Source organism: Corapipo altera, unplaced genomic scaffold, assembly GCF_003945725.1.
Source record: "Corapipo altera isolate COAL_440 unplaced genomic scaffold, ASM394572v1 181b, whole genome shotgun sequence".
NCBI lineage: Eukaryota > Metazoa > Chordata > Aves > Passeriformes > Pipridae > Corapipo > Corapipo altera.
In genome coordinates this window covers 902,283-923,077 of record NW_020884963.1, presented here as the reverse complement: position 1 = coordinate 923,077, position 20,795 = coordinate 902,283, and the positions used below count along the sequence as shown (strand labels likewise).

The 20,795-nt window shown below is 42.4% G+C and overlaps 1 long non-coding RNA gene across 4 annotated transcripts in view; it reads left to right on the top strand.

Moving 5' to 3' along the window:
- The window catches only part of LOC113957199, a 33,029-nt gene that overhangs the window by 9,750 nt on the left and 2,484 nt on the right, over positions 1-20,795 (top strand). For 2 of the 4 annotated variants that reach the window (XR_003531091.1, XR_003531090.1), the window contains one exon: positions 1,834-4,338. The exons of 1 other annotated variant lie outside the window; for it this stretch is intronic. This is a non-coding gene — a long non-coding RNA (uncharacterized LOC113957199). Of the gene's footprint in view, positions 1-1,833; positions 4,339-11,393; positions 14,585-20,795 lie in introns of those variants that run through there. One more of the 4 variants, XR_003531092.1, reaches the window with a different exon arrangement.

The following is a 20,795-nucleotide window of genomic DNA, read 5'->3' as shown; positions in this document are numbered from 1 at the left end:
AAGAAAGAAAGAAAGAAAGAAAGAAAGAAAGAAAGAAAGAAAGAAAGGAAGACTATGACTTGTAGTAAATGAACATGAAATTTCCTAGAAATAAGCCTGAATGCTGTCTCAAAGCCAAGACAAACAGCAGCACCTCAGCAAGCCCTTGGATAAATTTGCATGGTGGTTAGTACCAGTCTCAGTGCAGAACTCCTGAACAAGGAGAGTAAAGGCTCAGCATGGCAGAGCAGGGAAAGTTTTAATTTGGATCAGGTTTTATTTCCCAGCTTCATTGGAATGAACCTCAAAGGGCAAAGAGTCACAAATTGTGACCCCTGAAATATCTGTCCGTGTGAGTTGGGCTCTTTGTCCTTGAGGATCTCTGGCTGTCGCTTAATGGAGCTGCAGCCCAAGAAGGGAGACAGATGGTACTGATGGGCTGAAATTATACTCAGCTAAGTGCAAAGCTATAACTGCTATTTGTCATTCTAACATCACTGATTTGTCTAGAGAGAAAAACAAATAACTTGTTGGGGGAGTAAGCAACTGCCTGGCTGTGGCCAGGCCAGATTGGAAGTGGGTGTAAGGCTCAGCACACAGAGACCCAGGTGCCATCAGTGCTGGAGGGAGGTTATTAGGATGTCATTTCTGTTTCTTTCTCTGTCTGTCTCTCTCTCTCTGCTTGCTGTGGAGGTGGAAGGTGCGTGTGTTGTGAGGTGAACTGGGGAGTGAAGATAAAAATCTGTGGTAAGGAAATGCTACAGCTTTATCTCTGTTCTTTGATGTGGCAGGACAAATTAATTGATAACAGAACCAGCCAAAGCAGATGTGGTCATGGCCTCCTGAACTGCCCTATTGCAAGGAAAGGGCCCAGCAACATCAAAGACAAAGGTCAGCCAGCATTCCCCAAGCACAAAAAGACAAATCATGACAGGCAAATAGCTCAGGCTGCCATTGGAAAGGAGTTATTACCACAAAAGATGATGTCTGGCACATGGCCACTCTCCCAATCAGCTGGATGCAGTGGCTTCTCTTCTCTGCCATTTCCTTCTGTACCCAAAGGCAGAGTTTGGGCATAACATCTTCCTGTAAAAGTGACTTACTTTGTGTGCAGTGGCACAGGAGAATTAAAGCACAAAGCAGAATCCAGGGAGCTGGCCAAAGCCATGCAATGGGGTTAGAAAATTGAGCTCTGCTAGTTCAGGGCCTCTTGTAGCCACGTCTTTTGAAACTACAGCAAATCTACCTGTTCACTTCCTGCTAAGAGTAAAAAGATTTGGTTTCTAGTCTCAATTCTACCATTTGCTGGCTGTGTGCCTTGAGCAAATCAGTTCTTCTCTTGTGTCTGACCTTCTTCTAAACTGGAGGTGACAAAGAAGGCCATTCTGAGACCTCCAGAGTTAATGGAACTGCAGATATTACTGGTATTTTATATCAAGCATTGTTTGTTTCAACCATTCCCTTCACTGTTTTCTCTGAGTATCCTGATGTTTTCCTAACACGCTCCCCATCCATAACAAACATTTCAGGAATCACTGAACACTAAACACTCAAACCAAAGGGGCCCAGTGCCCAGCAGGTCCCAGGTGAGTTTCTTTGTTCCATGTTTCTCTCTCTGGGAACAGAAATATTTGTCCTTCAAATACTATGACCTTCAAAGCTGAAACCTTCACAGCTTTGGCAAGTAGTTATTAACAAACTTGGTCTGCATAAGTTCCCTTTTTCCATAGATCTGGATTCCTTACAGACTTTAATGTATTCAGCCTGGCATCACCATGCAGCATCAGTGTGGGATAATACCTCAGCATGCCATTAATCCCTTTTTCTTCACCTGCTGTCCAGGTGCTTTTCCAGGCTGTGTCTCAGTTTCTTGTCAGAAGGAGATCCTGACATGAATCTTGTGTCTCTGCCCACTGATTTTCCAGGAGATGCTGGGTAGAAGGGAGCCAACAAACTCTCCAGCCTATTTCCTGGACATCCCAGGGTGTCCACACAGAGTCAGGTAACAAAGAGCAGCTGCCTCACAGTTGAAATATAACTGGAATGCCTAAATGGCTGATCCACCCTCATTTAGGAAACCTGCAGCATATCCAGGGCTCTGATCACATATTCCAGGACTTGATATAGGGCTTTAGCTACTCTTCTATCATTCACATGAGCAGAGCTACTACACAGGACACAGACTATGTTGGAATTAATGTCTTTTCACTACAGCAACACATTTCAGCATCACATCTTGGTGTTCTCAGGCATCCCAGGAGAGTTGCACAGCACTGGCTACCAAGAGATGCTCAGTTGTTCCACTTTTAAGTGTCCTTGTGCCCATTATAACATTGTAATAAAAATAACCAGAAGCGGGTATGTGTTCCCAGCAGGCATCAGTGATTCATAGCAAACTGTAAAAACCAATGCATGACATAGATAAAGGCATTTGAAGCCCCAAGACACAAGTGTGGGGTGTGTGTGCACCAGGACTACGTCACCAGGAACCAGAGGACTGCAAAAGCTCATCCCCCACAGAGGGCAACAATAACTCAGTGGGACAGGTCACATTTGTGATCAGCCAGAGCCCGTCCTTCTCCTGCAGAGAAACTTAAAGCAGAGAGCAGAAAAGTAGAAAAGCTCTGAGAGGCAGCCTGGACAATGTTGTCTGAAGGTTTCCTACGAGGAATATGGACAGTTTAAGCCATGGTACCCGAGGCTCTGTAGAAACAAAGGGATTTTATCTCTCCCAAAGGATGTTATCTCTCCCAAAGGATGTTAGCTCTCCCAAAGGATTTTAGCTCTCCACTTGCAGACCTATGACTCCCCTGGGGAAGGGAGTATCTTGATCACAGTGCAACACCTACTTAGCTTTTTGTTTGCTTTTTGTTTCGTTGGTTTTTTTACTGGAGACAAGGGTTGAGTGGCTTTTGTCCCTCTCCCCCAGGTGACCTCGCAGACATGGAAAGTTACACTGCAGGGAAAAGCTGGATCAGGGAGGTTAGTAAATGTGCCACACTAGAGAAACAAAGTATTTTATATCTAGTGGAGTGTTTATGACATGAGAGCAGTTACACCATCTCAGACCTAAAAATGAGCTCTACTAGTTTCAGAGGGAACACTCTTGTTTACAAAAGTGAGAATCCAACCCACTGAAATTATTTCTGATTTAAATGCAGTGTAACTGCAGGAGAGTTAAACCCAACTAGTGCAGTTCTGGTGAGTCTGAGGAAAAGGGGAACTGGTGAAATTTGTAGCTGGAATGTGAGAGGCAGTACCAGTCTGGGCTGTGAGTACACACAGCAGGAAAGCTGGTCCTGGGTCTCCAAGTGACCCCCCTTCACCCAGAGTTTCTCTTTGCCTTGGTTTTTCTGTCTGTCAGGGTGGCAGAGTGACACTGACCCTTTTTTTGGAAAGTGATGTGACAAGCACAAAGTATTAGACTGTTAGACAGCTGTGGGAAGCACGGAGAGATCTCTTGGAATTACAGATACAGAAACAAGGAAAGATTTTGTCAGCTGGATGCAAGGACTGAAAAAAAAAAAAAGACATTCTGACATGCTATTGCTGCTGAAGTCCCCTCCCTAGAGAGGTCTGGTGAGGGCATTTCTCAGTGCCCACTCTTTATCTGAACTCCTCCACATGCCTCAATCCTAATCCAGCACAGCACAGACTCATCCTATTGTGTTAAAATCAAATGCACTTACAGGTAAATGTCACTCTGCCATAAAGAGAAAGGAAACCACTTAACTTTCTGTTTCTTTGTCTACCTGCCTCCATAATAGTCCTTGTCAATTTACATTATTCATGACTACCAGAGATAACTTAAAATGTATCTTTCAATGGAATATAATGCAAACAGTTTTCTGTGTGGGCAGGGTAAAACAAAATAATAATTACAACACACGATGATAGTGCTTATAACAAAATATTTTTTTCCATAAAAAGACATTTGTGGCAGGAATACACACTCCAGCACCGAAAGAAAATAGTGGGAGAGAAAAATATCTCTGCTGGCGTATTAGATTCTATCAATGGCACTGATGGTTTCATTGTCTAAATAAACATTGTGTGTAGATAAAGTGTGACCTGAAAAGTGAATCATTAGATTGACAGGATAAAGCAAATCAACTTTCTTCTGTCTTTATGCCTCCCACCAGATACATAATCAGACTTCTCCCTATGTGGGCACTCCAACAGCAAGCATCTGTCAGGATCAGCTATTCTTGTAGCTTAGGTTTGGGAGTTTATGATAATCTGACAAAATTGCACCAGTCCATTTGAGACATTTTTCCCTCTCTTTTCAGCAGTAAGAATTTAACATTATATCTTCAAATGAGCATTACCATAGGTAATTTGATTTTGCAGCTTTGGATAATGACCTTCACTCTGTGTGTGTATGTGTGTACAAATCACATGTATGGAATTTATTTAGGAAGAAAACACGTTGCAATGTGGCTGCCCCATCCTAAATCAGTGAATAGAAAACCTAAAGGGAAGGATTTTTTTGCTCTAGCTGAGATTCTGCTGGTTTTTCTGGTAGATTTATTCTACTTTAAGAATGAGGTAAATACTGTTGGACGAAGGTACTCAGTGTATCAGGCCCCAAAAGTTGTAGGAAGCACTGAGAGGATACTCAAGAGTGTATAACCCTTTCATTCAGGTTAACTCCACTGACCAGAGCCGGAACAATAAATATTGAGGTGATAGATTTGGCATAAAATAACTGAAGGAAAACCCTGCCCTAACTCACAGCTCCAAGTGAATCCCAAAGACAGCTGATTGCCTCTGGAAGATGACAGGGATATATCCTCCTACAGCCTTAATCAGCACACCCCACAGAACTAAGGCCATGTGACGACAAACACTTGTGCAAACAAAACTGTTAAAAAAATACACCCGTGGAAGTGGTTGGGTTGTGTTGCACTGTGTGAAAAACAACAGCCCAGGAGGTCACCTGCCAACCTCCAGCTACTCTGAAATCACCACTGTTCAGAATTTTTTGGCAATATTTTTGCTGGAAGAGGTCCCTCCCACGTTACTGTGGAGTCTTGATGAACCCCTGTTTATTCATCTTCCTCGGGACTCTGGTGACCTTTCTGCAGGGTGGAAATGCTTTCAGAAACTATTAATCTCTCCTCTGGGGTGGGTAGAGGGCACCCATGGAGAGAAAGGCTTCCATGATCTTCCTCAGTCCTGTCACCAAAGATCAGAGCCAGAAAGGAGGTTTCTTGTTTGGAAATGCACAGGAATAAATGCAAAGCTTTTACAGGGCAGGGCTGTGTAAAGATGAAGGGCTGAGAAACACGAGATGGAAAAGCAATGCTGCTCAGTAAATATTGATAGATGTTCCCTGTACTCCCTCCACCTCTGCTGCACAATCCCCTTCACTGCTGCCTTTCACACTGTCACTCTGTCACTAGAACATTACTTCCCTTCACCTTGTGGCTGTTTAATTTAAAGCAGGTTTCTGCATTTGCTCTGAAAAGTGAAGAGGGAAGAGAGACCATAGGAAACTCTCCACTCAAGACTCTCTGCTCAAGGACAACAGCACAAATGCAACCCCAGCTTCCTGCCTGAAATGAGGTGAAAGGTTTTGTCAGTGTTGATCAGTGTTCATTTCACTAGCACTGATTTCCCATTTTGGTAGAAAGATCAAGGGCTGAATGCTGAGTGGAAGGAAGACTAACCCAACCTTTCTTCCCAGGAGATGATCACTGTAGGTCAGGCTTGAAGCACATTAGCTGGGTATTATAAGGGGAAGCAATGCTGAAACTCCTGCTGTGCCTGTTTGGCAGATAAATAAAGAATTTCAAGCTCTAGGGCAGACAGATCAACAATAAATTCATATTAAGAAGTGTCTGTGAGATTTGCTAACAACTTCAAGTACCTCAGGGCTGGGCCCATGGCCTTTCATGTGTTTATAAAACATGCACCTCAACAGAGCCCTGGTCCTGAACAGAGCAGCCACATCCAGAGCACAGGTAGGAGCTGTACATGAGCTCTGTGGGCAAACACGTGCACCGGAGGAGCAGCACAAGTTCAGCAGCACAGCCCTTAGAGAGTTTTCAGTGTTAAAGGGTCTGTCCCATCTTCTACCAAGCAAGGCAGCTCCTCCCCAAACACAGAGAGAGAGGGGTGATGGTTAAAGTCCTGGACAACAACTGTGAGCCGAGGTCAGCCCTGGTTGTCACAAACCCCAGACTGAGTCCAGTGCCGGCTTTGCCACAAGTTTGGTTCTTAACCACAGTGAAAGAACCTGCAATGGGACTTTCTGAAGATGTCTAAATTACTTAAGAGCAAGAGAAGGGACTAAAGCCTGGTGTGCTCCTAAACTTCTGGCCCTTAGAGCAGCACGGCCCTTCTCTCTGAACAGCAGCTGTAAAACTGAACAGAAAATTCAGCAGAAAAAGGTGTTGTGAGGTAGAATTTGATGACTTGTGCAAAGCACTAACATAAATACTGAGTGTCAATCTGTGGCAGCAACAAAGGGAGGGTGAGAGGAGGTGGAGGAACAAGATTCTCTCACTAGATTGCTTTCAGTCAGCCACCTCTGCTTTTGCCATGCAAAGTTGAGGTAGAACTCCCCATTCTGCTACCCCTCCCTATCATCTTGGCATCCAGGCTTCTGACAGGTTTCCCCTTTCAAATTAAACAGGTTCAAATGTAAAAACTTCCCTTGTGCTGGGTATTCATGGAACTCTTTTGGGTTGGGCAGGATTTGAGTCTAGCAAGCTGTCACGTACCAGAGGGGAAGCAGAGGGACACATTGCTGCTCAGAGTTTACATGGACAGCAAATTTATCCTGGCTTCAGGAGGTCCTGCTTTCTCTGCCCCCTCTCCATCATAATTAGACACATCAAAGAGCTGATCTGTCATCTGAAATGGCAAGATGCCTAACATTTATATTAGAAGGAGTCAAGCCCCAAGCAAGCAAAGATCAAGAACATGATGGTGAATGTGAGGAGGGAGATTGAAAGTCTGTCTGTGGACCACAAGGAAGCTGAAGTGATGGAAAATGTGCAAGCAAAGAAGAAAAGGCAATCAACCTTCCAATTAAAATCCCCAAGGATGAGGGTTTTGTCTGTGTTTGTATTAATCAAGGATAAGAAATCAGACAACTCAATGAGACAGGAGGAATTGTACTGAGAAGCAAAGGACAGGGAAAAGCTGGGGGTCACTGGGGGATGGGAGCACACAGGAAGAAAGAAAACAATGACTAAAAATTTAACTACAAGGTGCTTAAAGGAAACAAAAATCTCCCGAGGTGCCGGGAGTGTTCTAAAGGCAAGACTGGCTTTACTCACCCCTCGACCTAAGCAACAGGCTTGCTTCAAAGCACAGACCTACTCAAATATGCTTATGCAAAGAAGTTTTAAAGCTTTTATTGACAGCACTTAGCAACTATGGCTTTCCTGAAGCTCAGCTCGCCCGAGGTGAATGTTGCGTAGGTTTAATTTCTTCCTCTGGTCAGGGATTGTGCCCTTCAGTGCAGGGACACCCTGGGCACGGGCTGGCTGCAGAGCTGGGAAGGTTTTCTTGCTCACCTCTGGAGCTTTGGATCAGGAATTCTGCAGCTGTCCCTGCCTCTTGCACCCACAAGGAGCAGATCTCAGTCAAACCCCTGCTGATTAGCCCAAGGCAGTCGATGGTGTCAGTGTCAGAGCCAGGATTAAAACTCCAGTGGTTTTTGGCTGCCAGTCTGATGCTCGAATCACTAGACCACACCTCTCATTATAAAATAATTGTCTGATTTTCCCTTTGAAATCAAAGCTGTTTACAATTATATGGGAGAGAGCGAGAAAATGCAATCTGGGATGGTTCTCTGTAAAAGCATTTGCACCTTTTTATGTAAAATTTCAGCTTAAACAAACCCTGTGCGTGCAGTTGTTAGGGGACTCTAATTAAACCCTTTCTTTTCCTTTTAATTTAGCAGTAGGATTTCTTGTCCCTTTTGGAGAAATTCTCCAGGTTAAGATAAATTCATGTATTCTTATCTTATTGAGAACTGCTTATTCTTATTGAGAATAATTGATGAATATTGTGATGAATATAAAACATTACACTTTCAACATAACCTAAATGTCTACTGCTGAAGACTTTGACAATGGATAGGTTATGAATTTATGAGTGTTCCTTAGGGAGCAAGATTTTCCTGAAATAATTCAAAACAAGCTCATAACACCCTACAAATTAGTATTTCTCTATGAATTAGGTAATTTTCTACTACTCCTAATGAACCAGTACAATTTTGAACAATTAAGCATTCATAAGTAGTAAAGTAGTAAGCAGACCATCCTACTGAATGCCTCGAACTTCTTAAAAATCCACAGAACGAGTCTGGCATTTCAAGCTGTGCAAGTATCTAAATCCTGACTGAATTAGGCCTTACTTAGTGACAGAAAGGGACACCACCTTCAGAGGGGTTTGCCAGAGTTGCACCGAAAACTCCTGCTTTCTTATGTGGAGTTTGGGGGGGTTTTAGATATATTGAACCTGGTCGAGATAAGACACATCAGCAGGAGTCTTTCCCTCGAGTTTGAGGGGCTTTGGGCTGGATGCTGGATACTTCAAGAGCTGTAGACAAGTCTGTATTGCAGTCAGCCTTCATATTTAGATAGCAATGTATATTGCTCATGGTTATTATGAAAATGATTCCAATTAGAGATACCAGATGCCGTGATATGAGGTAAGCTAAGGAAGCTGTCTTTAGCTAAGAAATCACATCCAGACCTATCATTAACAAAAAAGTGGCTCTAGCTGTTGATATTTGAGACTGCACATAAATATTAGTCACTAAAATCTGTGCATTATGGTTTCTCTAATATTTTATAACTAAATTCAGCAAGAAGCAGAAGATGTAGAAATGGTATTTTCAATGCAATTTACTTCAAGTGAATTCGCTTCTTACAAGTTTCATGGCATCTACTTTTTATAGATGCATGTTAGTTCATTAAACTACCACGTAGGCAGAATATCAGAACTAAAGAAAATGTTCTCTGTGCAATGGCTTTGAGTTAACACTGTTCTTGGAACTTTGCAGTTCTCTTCCCTGTGGAAATAGACTGCAGACATATGCAGGTAGATTAGACTTTATTATCAGTGACTCCAGAGTCAAGTACTCCCAGACAAGTGAAAGTCTGGCTAAGGAAGGGAGGAGGGAGGGCAAAGGAAAGGTCAATTTAACCCCAAATAGTCAGTGTCCCGAGTATTCCCTTTTCTCCTCATGCAGGCATAAACTTTTTTTCCATTTTCAAGCAGGGCCTGGGTGACATGTGTACATTCTCCTCTTCCTGGGTGGCACATCCCCAATGTGTTGACACCGATCCCGATAACCACATTTTGTTTCAGTGTTAAGCATGATGATAATGATGTAACCTGAGATAGGGCTGTATTGTAATTACACAGTTGTGCCAGTTATTACATAGTTATAACACAGATCAGCCTCTTGATCAGATATGCCCAGGAGCTTCTTTTGCTTTATGCCTGGTGTAGGAACAGAAAACTAGATCCCTAATTAACTTTGATTGAACCTTGATTAGATAAGGGAGTGGGGCCAGTAGGCACCAAGCGGGCGGGGAAGGCAGCCCTGCATGGAGATATGTTAAGTGTGTAGGCACCGTGCTGACGAGTCACAGGAAGGAGAAAGGAAACTCCCTTTTCAGGAATTGATACCTCCCGACAAGCACGAAGGAATCAGCCCGGACTAGCCCTCAGAAATTCAAGAAACTTCTCACCTTCCCCATGCAGCGATGCCCCCACCCTATTAAGATGAGATTCTCAAGCAGTTCACCTCGGGAACAGATAGATTTCTATCATTCTCTCCTGCCACCACAGGGGGGAATTGCAGAGGGAGCTTTGCACAAAACACAATTATTCCTCCGAATTATTCACTCCTCGCTCCTTTTTTTCTGCTAAAAGTGCTGAATTGTTAGTGCCATGCAAACAAAGTCCATTTGGCCTCTGAGCAGTTTCATTGAATACATGATTTAATAAAGGGGTGAATGAAGCCAGACTTGGTTAACTGTCTGGGGGACAGCTGAAAACTAAAAAGCAACAGATGTATCTGAGGAGAACACAGCCATAATTTTGCTTACAAGACAGGAGATGTGCAGATGCTCTTTCCCTTCTCCAGAGCTGCACTGGCTCTGCAATACTCTATTTTTGCATCCTAATTTTTAGTATGTTTGGTAAAGCTACTGACAAAACCCAAAACTTCAGTAGGGTAGGATGTGTATTATCCCTTTTTCAAGAGTAGAAATGCACAGTAAAACTCCACATTTTTGGAGACTATGTAAGTTTTTCTCGTAATTATTAATGGTATAAACTCAACAGGAGCTCTAGGTTGTTTAATATCTCTTAAAATCTAATGATTACTACTAATCTAATCTAATCTACTTTGAACAAATAAATAAATACAACTTGGGACACTCTTGAAAAACTTTCTTAATCAAAGAAAGTGAGTGAGAGTCTGATTTTTCCCCCCATATGTTATATCATCCTATTAATTCTCAACCTGTTTTACAGACTTCTTTTTGCCAAAATTCATTCCTGCATGTGAGGATATTTAGAGTTCTTGAGCCCAGAACATTAGAACAGGGCAGGTATTCTCTAAGAGTGCTCTCAGCTGCTGTGGCATTTTTTACTGCCCTGAACATGGGAGGGAGCACAAAGCAGAGTTTTACAGAAGCAGGAACACCTGAGCCTGTCTCAGCACAGGATATAACTCCTGGCAAGTGAATATCATGTTCAGTTCTGGGAGGGTACCAAGTGTGTGCCTATCATACTCTTCTAAAGATCTTCAGTCTTTTGGCCAAAGTTTGGTTTATTGACCCAAAGAGGGAAAAAACTCCCTCAAATAAAACCCACTTCAGTAACTATCCCAGTGTGTGCACTGAATTGACAGATGTTATCACACAGACTTTCCTCAGTCACTGAAATGCTCTGTGGCACGAACAGCCAACTTTCAATCCTTCAGACTTTAATATCAGCCAAACAAGACTTTTTTTCCTATAGGGGCTGTGGACACGTCTCTCAGTGAGAACTGTTTATGTTCCAAGTATTGGATTTCAAAATCCTTTGATAGAGTAATCATTTGCATAGTGTAGAAAAGTGTGGTAATTGTTTTAGTCAGAAATAGGGAAAAGGTATTAATTTCCCTTTTGCAACACCCAGGAATGGCTGGAGTGTTCCCTCTCACATCCATGACTGCATTAGTTTGAACACACAAATACAGATATGAACTGGACACGGGAAGGGTGCTGGAAAGAGAGAGCTTTTCAAAAGGGAATGAGTGAAATAAATGCAGGGATCCTGTCTGCAGGTCCAGCTGTGGTCAGTCCTGTCCTATGGTCTAATGTGAGGGAGGGAGGCTTAACACTTCCAAAACTTAGACACCTTTGTTGCTTCCCTGCATGCATTTTCCCTTCTAGTACCTTCTGGAAGCAGAGGACACATCACCCAAACCAGAAACTTTATCTCAGGCTTCATTCAGACTTCACAGAATCAGCAGCTTTTGTGACTGAGCAAAGAAAGCACAACATGCTGAGCTTTGAGGAGCCTCCCTGATACCTGGATGTTTACACTCAGGATGTGCTTCCACGCTCTGCTGAACCAGAGGCAGTATCATTAGAATTGAGCCATGCTGCATTTGGGATTTTTCTGGTTGCAGGGCAAAGGAGTCAATAGTGACACAACAGGCAAAGCATCCTGCAGACCTCTTAGGAGTCTGCAACAGCCACAGAGACTCCAGCACAAAAAAAACTTTGTGATGAGACCGATTTGATTTCTGCTGAGTAGGACCTTAGGAGTGAGATAACCAGCACAGCTCCAAATGCAGAGCTTGGCTCTACGTTGCTCCCACTCCAGTCATTTTTGTTTCACATGGAAGGAACAGCTTAGCAGTTCTGCTGCTTTATAACCAGAGACACAGGGACAGAAAGCTGTAATAAATGGTACAGAGAATGGGGCTGATCTGTGCTCCCAGTGTTTGAACTTCTGAAAAAAATTATCTTTCATTTAGAGCTCTAAGAACAGACTGTTTGTATAAGTACAATGCTGGCTTTTTCTCTTTTCCATGGCATGGAATTCTTTTGCCAGGATTGGCTCCTCTTCCTCCTTTAACAAATCATCACAATTTCGGCAAGCACTTCATTGACTGCCAGGGCACAGCTACCAATAATTTGCCAGAATTGAGACACTTTTGTGCTCCCGTTCTGCACAACTAAATTATCTCCTGCATGCCCGGATTTGTTCTGTTCCTGATTACATACTGGAGGCTCAATCCTACCCTGATACTGGGCTCTGTTTCTGGGCTTTTTAGAGAGTGAGCCATCCCAAGGATTTGGAAGTTAAGACAGTGGGTGTAAGTTGAGGTTCAGTTGAGGACACACTGCTGTGCATCTTGGAAAGGAATTAGAGACTTGCACGAACGCTGTAAATTAGAAAACAAAAGCACTTGTTCATAATTTATCCAAGGCATATGTAAAATTTTGTGATTTCTGATACGTCAGCTCCAAAAGCACTTTCTGCAGGATGCTGCACCAACACAGATTACAAATGGTCCCTATTTGAGCAGTTTGCAAAGTTAGTATAAAACAAGATGTGAGAGGTGCAAGCTAGACTGCAGAGAGATCTTCTAGGAATCATTTTGGGGGTGAATTGCATGTACAGCCAGGAGATGTTGCATGAAGCTGAAATGAAATTGCTCACATTAGCCTTGGTGCTTAGATTCAAACATGTATTAACCTGGGAAATAATACAAATGCCATTTGAAAGCCTATTCTTGTAACATTTCTGACCCACTTCAGGCTCCTTTTGGTAATCTGGGAAGGGACCTTTGTTCCCATGGCAGCCCATAATTTCCTGACTGAAACAGTTCGGCTGAGCTCTGAATGACAGAGTCAGGCATTTGGATGCTTATCTTGCTTCCAAGTGTTCCGAGGTTCCTCATTTCTCACTTATTGCACAATGCCCCAATCTCACTGGGAAGGTGAGAACTGGATCAGAAAGAAATATAATTGCTTTTTTTTATTAGCTTATGATACGGTCCCGCCCTTCTGTGTTGCCAGCTTACCGAGTTATTCACAAATGATGATATACAGAGAGGGAATTATATAATTATCAGCCTATAATTACAGGTATATAGATATATACATCCCCCTGGAGGAGAGCTGGGCTTGGCACATACCTGCTTGCAACACTGAGTCTTTAGGGAATTCATGCCCATTTTAAGTAGAAGATTATTTATTTATCAAATGCTTGAGACATTTTATGAAAAACGAACCCAAAAGAATCCTTTGATTCTTTTTAATAATGTTCATAAAGTAAGTAACTGAACAGATCCAGGCATGCAGGAGCAAACTCTCCTGTGCAGAGCGAAAGCAGAGACGTTTCTCAATCGTGGTAAATTATTGGTAGCACAGCATTGGCAGTCAATGAGGAGTTTGCAGGAGCCACACTGATTTGCTGAGGGAAGGGAAGATGCCAGTCTTGGCACAGTGATCAGAAGCCAACACTGAGAAAGCCAAGTCAGTGCTGTATCCCCAGAGACACCTTTTTTTTTTTTTTTTTTTGAAAGCTTCAGACAAGAATTAGTTTATCTTATGATGCTGCTTTAATGCTGTAACCATAGATAAACCCTATTGCCTTCCCACTCTGTTTCAATGCCTCATTTTGTCATCGGGGCAGATAGTGATTCTCAGCTGATATAAATCAGCAAAGCTCCACTGATTTTTAACAAAGCTGTGCCAGCTTCTGCTAGCTGAGGGTCTGCCTGGATATTTCTCTAGCTGTAAAGCAAAGGATCCAGCAGGCAAAGCTGATGTTAAGTTGGATATTTTTTTTGGCTGGTTTTTCTTTGTTCTATCTTGCAAATGCTGCTCTCATTCATAACTGCTTGGATGCTTTTGAGCCCGTGTGCAAGAATTATGGGGCCTAATCTGGCTCCTACAATGGTGCAAATCTAGGGTAGCTCCAGTTAAATCAAAAGCATTACTCAGAGGTATTGCTGTAAAAGCACTGTGCTTGTGCAGAGCAACTGATCTGTAAATCTCATAATGTGCCCAGGATCTTTCCAAGAGTTTATTTGCAAACAAACAAACAAAAAGAATCATCGTGGCTGAACAGACTGATTCCAGCCCGTGGAAAACGGACTGAGCCTCTGCCAGAAATAAACTGTAGACACTTGCTAATTACAATTTGTGGCCAGCTTACAAAGTTCAGCAAAGGAGAAAACTACCCTGTTCAGATCCTCTCCCCCAGTTTGATGACATCATTCACATCATTATGTTGTGATATGCCAGATGGGAAAATTTGAGGTGGGGATGAAGTGAAAATCCCGGTTACACCTTTTCTCCAGGCTATCTGCCTCTCCATCATTTTACAACATCACAGAGAGTCTCAGACAGTTTGACTCTGCCATCCCCAGCTGGTTTGGACCTTCCAGATAAAGGCTGAACCCTTAAGAATCGATACATGTTTCCACCATGGTGACAGGTTATGCTGCACGTAGCTAACCTTACTTTAATTAGTTTATTTAAGCTCATTAGTACTTTTAAATGGAGAAGGGAGGTAATGGTATAAACTCTGTAATTTCTATTGCCTGGGAAAAAAAAAAAATAAAACCAGCCCTGCATCAAATGCTTATTGAAACTGAAACATATGTATTAACATATGGCAGAATTTCACTTACTGTATGTTTTAGTGCAGAGCTGATGAGGAAGGCATCTGTGCTGAGAGCATCTGAATGGAGGCTCAGATAATGAGCCGAGCTCAAAAAATACACTCTGAAAGGTTGGGATGTGTCAAAGTGCCCTGCAGTTGATCTGTGTCAGAGCTGAGAGGATCCACTCGAGTCTCTGCTCAGGTACATGGCTGGGCTTTCCTTTCTGCACCGGGGCCCCTTGGAGGCTTCGGCTGCTGCCGCGGGCACCTGCTCTGGGAGCCCTGGAGAAACTGGAAACCCCAGACAAATGGTCTCACACAGAAACGCTGACACAACGTCTGCTTGGAGCTCGAGCAAGTGCTGTTACAGTGCTGCTGTTTAACAAAGAACAGGTTAATTGGAGACCTTCAGCAGCAAGCCCAAATCTGGATTTGAAGTTCTCTCCAGGGTAGCAGCTCTCTGGAGCTGAGCTTTTGGGTTTGCCCTTTCCACAGGCGTGCAGAGGGGTGTATCTGTGAGCACAACCTCTGTCTTCAAACAAGGCACACCAAGGAAGGAGAAAGAACTTCTTGTGCTGGTTCTCACCCCAGTCATACAGACTTAAGAGTTTTACACAAGGCCAGGTATTTTGGTTCTGAGATGAACCCCCAAATACTGTATTAACCATTTCTCTTGCACAGAGTGATGTAGGATTTCAGTAAACCCTACAAAGACTCTCTTGCTGCCAACTCCTGATATTATTACTGGGCACTACAAAGCCACATTGTTCTACACCTATTTACTGGAGGTAAGATATGAGGACACCAGGTGTAATTATTTTACTGCCTTAAGGATAGAAGTCTTTCTTTCTGATTTGACCACAGTAGGACACCTGCATCGCTCAACCACAGATTACCTGGCTCCTGGGAGATGCTTTCAAAGCACCCACTTGCTACTCAGTGACCCAGAAGAAAGTTTACCACCTACTCACAAACCCTCATTTTAAAATACAGTGCCTCTTATTAATGCAAAGAAATCTTAAGGTTCTTCAGAGCATGGGCTACACATTAAATGTGTGAACCACTTGTGCACCATTGTGCAAATCACAACTTTTGATATGAAACTGTACTCCAGGGATAATTGCTTTTCTTAAAAAAAAAACATGATTATTGAGACCAAGGAAAAGTATTTAACAGGTGTACATTGCTTTTCAGGGAAGCTTGCACGAAATCTTCCAGGCATGGAGCTTAGGGACGTGGTTTAGTGGTGGGCTTGGCAGTGTTAGGTTTACAGTTGGACTCAAGTTTCTTTTCCAACCTAAATGTTTCCATGATTCTGTGAAATAAAATAAGTTGGGATGACTCAAACTGTCTGTTTCTCTGAAACACCAAAAAGAGGGATCCAGAAGTCATTGCTCTGCATGAATCAAAATTCTGTTTTTTGACAAGGTTTGAACCTTTGTATTTCCATTTTTGTATGTACTGAGGAAAATTCTAGAGGTCCTGCCATGAAGAGATGTCAGTTTGTGGCCCTGTGAATATTTTCCATGTACTTATTGAACTCCACCCAGGTACAAACTTCTGCTTCAAAGGCAGGACAGGTCGTCTAATGTGGGGTAAAGCTATACGAGGGATATCTTATTTCTGCAGGGTGAGCACTGAGGTGCAAATGCCCTGAAAGTGTAAATGTGCTGCCCTCCCTTCAGTTGTTGAAGGTGGCATTACTTTTCTTCCTCCTCTTCCTCCTCCTCCTTTGCTCCCTCTCTGTGCTCCTCCCACGGACACACGACAGACAGGAGGCACCTGCCTGCTTCTCCACCACTTGGAGACAAAATCAAGGCAAGCAATTTCAGCTCTTTGAAGGGAGGTTTGTGCTAAAGACCTAGATTTTATGCTGAAGTGGCTGACACTAATATAATTTGGGGGATAAGGGGTAGCCTTTGGCAGCAGACACTGAGTTGTATCATCTTCAGCCAACACAAGAAGATTTTCCAGAGCTTGTCTGTTAACACCTTGAATAAGCCCCTGACTTAAATCCACCTTGATTAAGAAAAGAGTAAAATAGATTATGCATGCACAGGAACACTCAAAATAGTATTTAAATGTCTGTTCAGGTATCTAAATAACGCTGTGAGTCTCGGTGTTTTGCTCTAAGTGAGGCAGAAACAGGAACATTTGGCACAGGCCTGGCCAGTGAACTCGGCTCTCCTGGGTCCCAGCCCACGGTTTCAACCACAAGACTATTCATCTTCCCGAGTATGGATTTGTCTATCCCCTATGTCTTTTCCATCATCTCTAAACTTGAGTGACTCCTATGACTAATGTGATTGTAAGTCATAAAACATTAAGTTATGACACAATCAAATCAAAGCCAAGAAATTCATAGTTAGGGTGTAGGCTACATTCTTAACTCAAAACCAGAAAAGCAGCATTACAGGGTAAACAAAAGGCTGAAGTGTCAGCCCTCATTTTTCATTTTTGGGCTCTTATCAGTTTGTATCAATTTAAGCCTTTTTTAAATATGTAATTTCTTTGACTTATTTTTTTCCCCTCTAGGAACTGAAAATTATTCTGCTTTGAGGTCTGGAACCTGCCATACAATAAACACTACTTAATTGGGACATGCTTAATAGGGATGGCCACTTTAATGGGACATCTCCTAGGGAACCTATTTATGTTAATGAGACTGAATGACAATGACTGTTTCTTAAGTGGGGCAACAAAAAGAAAAAAACTCCACTTAACAGGGATCCACTCAGCTGTTACTAGTTTGTTAAGTGTTTAACCAGGTGTTAAATAGGTCTAAAATTCTGAGCTTCCATCTTTTTGTTCAAAAATGGAAAATTAAAACATTTACATCATGGTGAAATATAGTGTTATTATCTGTAGGGTGGCATTTAGTGTGAAGACCACTGGACCAGACTGTTTTCCACCGTGCCAGAGACAGAAGTTCTCTTCTCCAGAGAGCTTAAATAACTCTTTTCTCCAGGCATGGAACTACCTGTAGATTGGATTTGTTCAGAGCTTCATGGCAAAAGCTCGAGATAAACCCCACCTGTTCTAATCATGAATCCTGTATTTTACCCTCTCACCCCAAAATCTTTCCATGCTGTAGTTTGAATAAAAAGGTGGAAGGAAAATCTTAAAGTAAATCTTAAATCTAAGTGATCCTAAGATCCCTGAGAATAGATGTCTGAAGACTTCCAGGAGCCTCCAAAAGCCTGTGAGCCATTTGGAAGGTTCTTCTCTCCCTGAAGATCCTTTGTGTTCCTCTGTAAATATGTATCCACGTTTCAGGAGGAACAAGAGCCCATGTTAAGAAGTTGTCTGAAAAACAAAAATCCCGTCTTAGACGACAGCTATATGAATTTGGGGACTCTCCCAGGCAAACCAAGACATCTGATTATGCCATTGTATCCTGTTTGGCAAAGGAGTGAGTGAAGGGAAGTGATAGACATGAGGGGCAGATGGAGTTTGCCTAATGTGTCTGTTCTTTTCTTCGCTGCCTTTTCAATTTAAGAATGTAGCAAAATAGCAGCTGCTCATAATTTCATGAATCAAGAAGTATGTAAATCTCAGCTACAAAATTTGTTGCATAGTTAGACACACACACACACACACACACAAAGAAGGGGGAAAAAAGGAAAAAGATCTTGCTTGCATCTACAGCTTTCTTAATCTGGCATGAGAATTTAGCTTTCAGGCCTGGTTCTCCTCTGGCTTGGGAGTGAACTGAGAGTGGATTTCGCTGTCCTCAAGTAGGGTAATCACCCTGGGATAATTGTCCTTAGGGATTCTACTTGTTGCCCTCCCAGGATAATTGTCCTTAAGGATTGTGCTTGTCACCCTCACATGAACATGGCAGGATGAGCCTGGCACGAAAAGCTCCCTTCCTTCCCCTGAGCTACCACAGGGGGTTTATGCCCTCCCTGCCTCTGCTCCTGGGCTGCAGGTGGAGGGAAGGGGTTGTGATGGGAATGTCATCCTGAGGATGCTGATATCCACTACAGACCGAAATGGAAATCGCTCTCCTCGTATTTCAGTCCCCCAAATTAAAAGATGGAAAAAGTGACTCGAAGTGTATCGTGCACACGTATGAAACGTTGCTCAGGAGGGGCTGGGACCGGGGCCTCCACACACCATCCAGCTGGTTCTAGTTTTCAGACAAGATTTACTAAACACATGTAAACCGTGCATATCTGTTTGAATACTTTTTGTGCAAATAACTTCCTCTGTGGTCAAGCTGTTCCTCTCAGATCCAGGCTACAGATCTGTGCTTCATACTCACCGCTTTTTTACCCTTGGATTTCCACCAGTATCGGTTCACACTGTACGAAACTGTGAAGAAGGGAGCCGAGTTTGGCAGCAAGAGTCAGGAGAATTGACAGTGCAAAACACTGAGCAAACTCATGATAAAGGGCAGAAATCATCCCTGGCTTGGCTCCATCCAAGTCAGTGGGCCAGATCCTGAGCAGCTGTGAACAGGAGCTGCAACCGTTTCTATCACTTGGCCCCACAGCCCCTCACAGAGAGGCAACATTTCACCAGCTCTGCTGGGGTTTCTCCTGATTTATCCCCCCCCAGTGAGCAAGCAGAGCCAGGGTCTTTCTTCACCAATTAAAAGTGCCCCACAGTGATATCTGCTGAGTGTCACGGATTCCAACTTTAAACACAAAGCAACAGCTGAAACGGGATACGAAGAAGCAGGAGGGCAGAGCTTTTATGATCGATGTTTTATTGGAATCGTATAAAAAAGAAAAGCATTTCACATATTTCACGGAGGTATTTTATGTGCAAATTTAATATGAATGCTCTTCTTGTTAAACTCTTACGTGATCTATGTACTTCAGAATATAAAACACAGTATAGGACAACTATGAACAAGTTTATTAAAACAACTTGGGCTCCTGTTGACATCACCAACCGCACAAATGCTTGCTCAGGGTTGTTGTGATCTTATCAGTCTCTCCTTATATTTCAGGTTACCTACTTGTTCATTTTCTCTATATATCTTTCATTCAACTCCTGGGCAGATCTGGAAGATAAATCTGCTTGTCTGTTTGGGGAATATGGCTCTAGTTCTAATTTTGCAGACTTCGTTCAGGCAATACTCCCTTTGACTTCAGGGATTTTTGCCTGAGTAATCCTTTCAGAATTGGACTCTCTGTGATTTTCATTTACTTAACAACTTGGCATTACATCTGTAAAATATTAGCCCAGTAGTGTAAAATATCAAATTAGATTTATGCATTAATCTAATCTATATATGCAGCTTGATAGTCAGTTCTGTTACATGGCATTATTGCAATTCCAGGCATTCTGTGTCATTTCACATTTATTCTGATGATGCAAGAGACATAAAAAGTGGGATTTATAAATCAAATTTGGTAGCCTATGTATGTGAAAAGAAAGTCTGAAACTTTAAACAAAATTTAAAATCAATTCCCACTTTCAGATAAACCAGGTAAATGCTTCCCTATCAATCACAAATAAGGGAGAGCACACAAAAAGAGCTAATGTGAAATAATCAACAGAATAATAAGCTATTAAAAAGGAAAAAGCAGGTCAAAATAAACAGCAAAACTGCAAAGTATTCTCTAAAAATCCTTGAAAAGGACAAATAAGCCATTGTTTCTTTTCTGTGTGACATTTGCAGTCTGAAAAGTAAAAAATTACTTTTTCATACATGTTCATAAACTGCATTTATAAACACTTCACATAACTAAATTATATTTGTTTCCTCCAAGTTGGCTGCCCTTGAACGTTTTTCTCCTCCTTGCAGTTTTTAATTTTTTTTTTTTTATTTAATCCTTTCATGAAAGCAAGTCTTATGCCTATGGCCCTGGTTCAGCAGCCAGCCCCACACAGCAGGCACTTTAAAACAAATTAAACGAAAGTTTTGTATGTGCTTTGGTACTTTTAAAAACTGGATTCTTGGAGACAGCCCACCAATACGATACTCTTACATCTTAAACCCATTTCCTTCTCTTTATGAATGCTTTCAATTTGTTTTACTCTTGTTGGGCCAAATCCAGCTTGTTATTTACAGAAAGAACACAACAAGATTAATAGAATATGGTCTGCACTAGCCTACACCCCTGGAATTTCATAGTGATCCCATCAATTCCATATAATTTCTTTGGATTCGTAGCAGGTTAAAGCCCCAATCCAGGATAATGCCAAGCAGATGC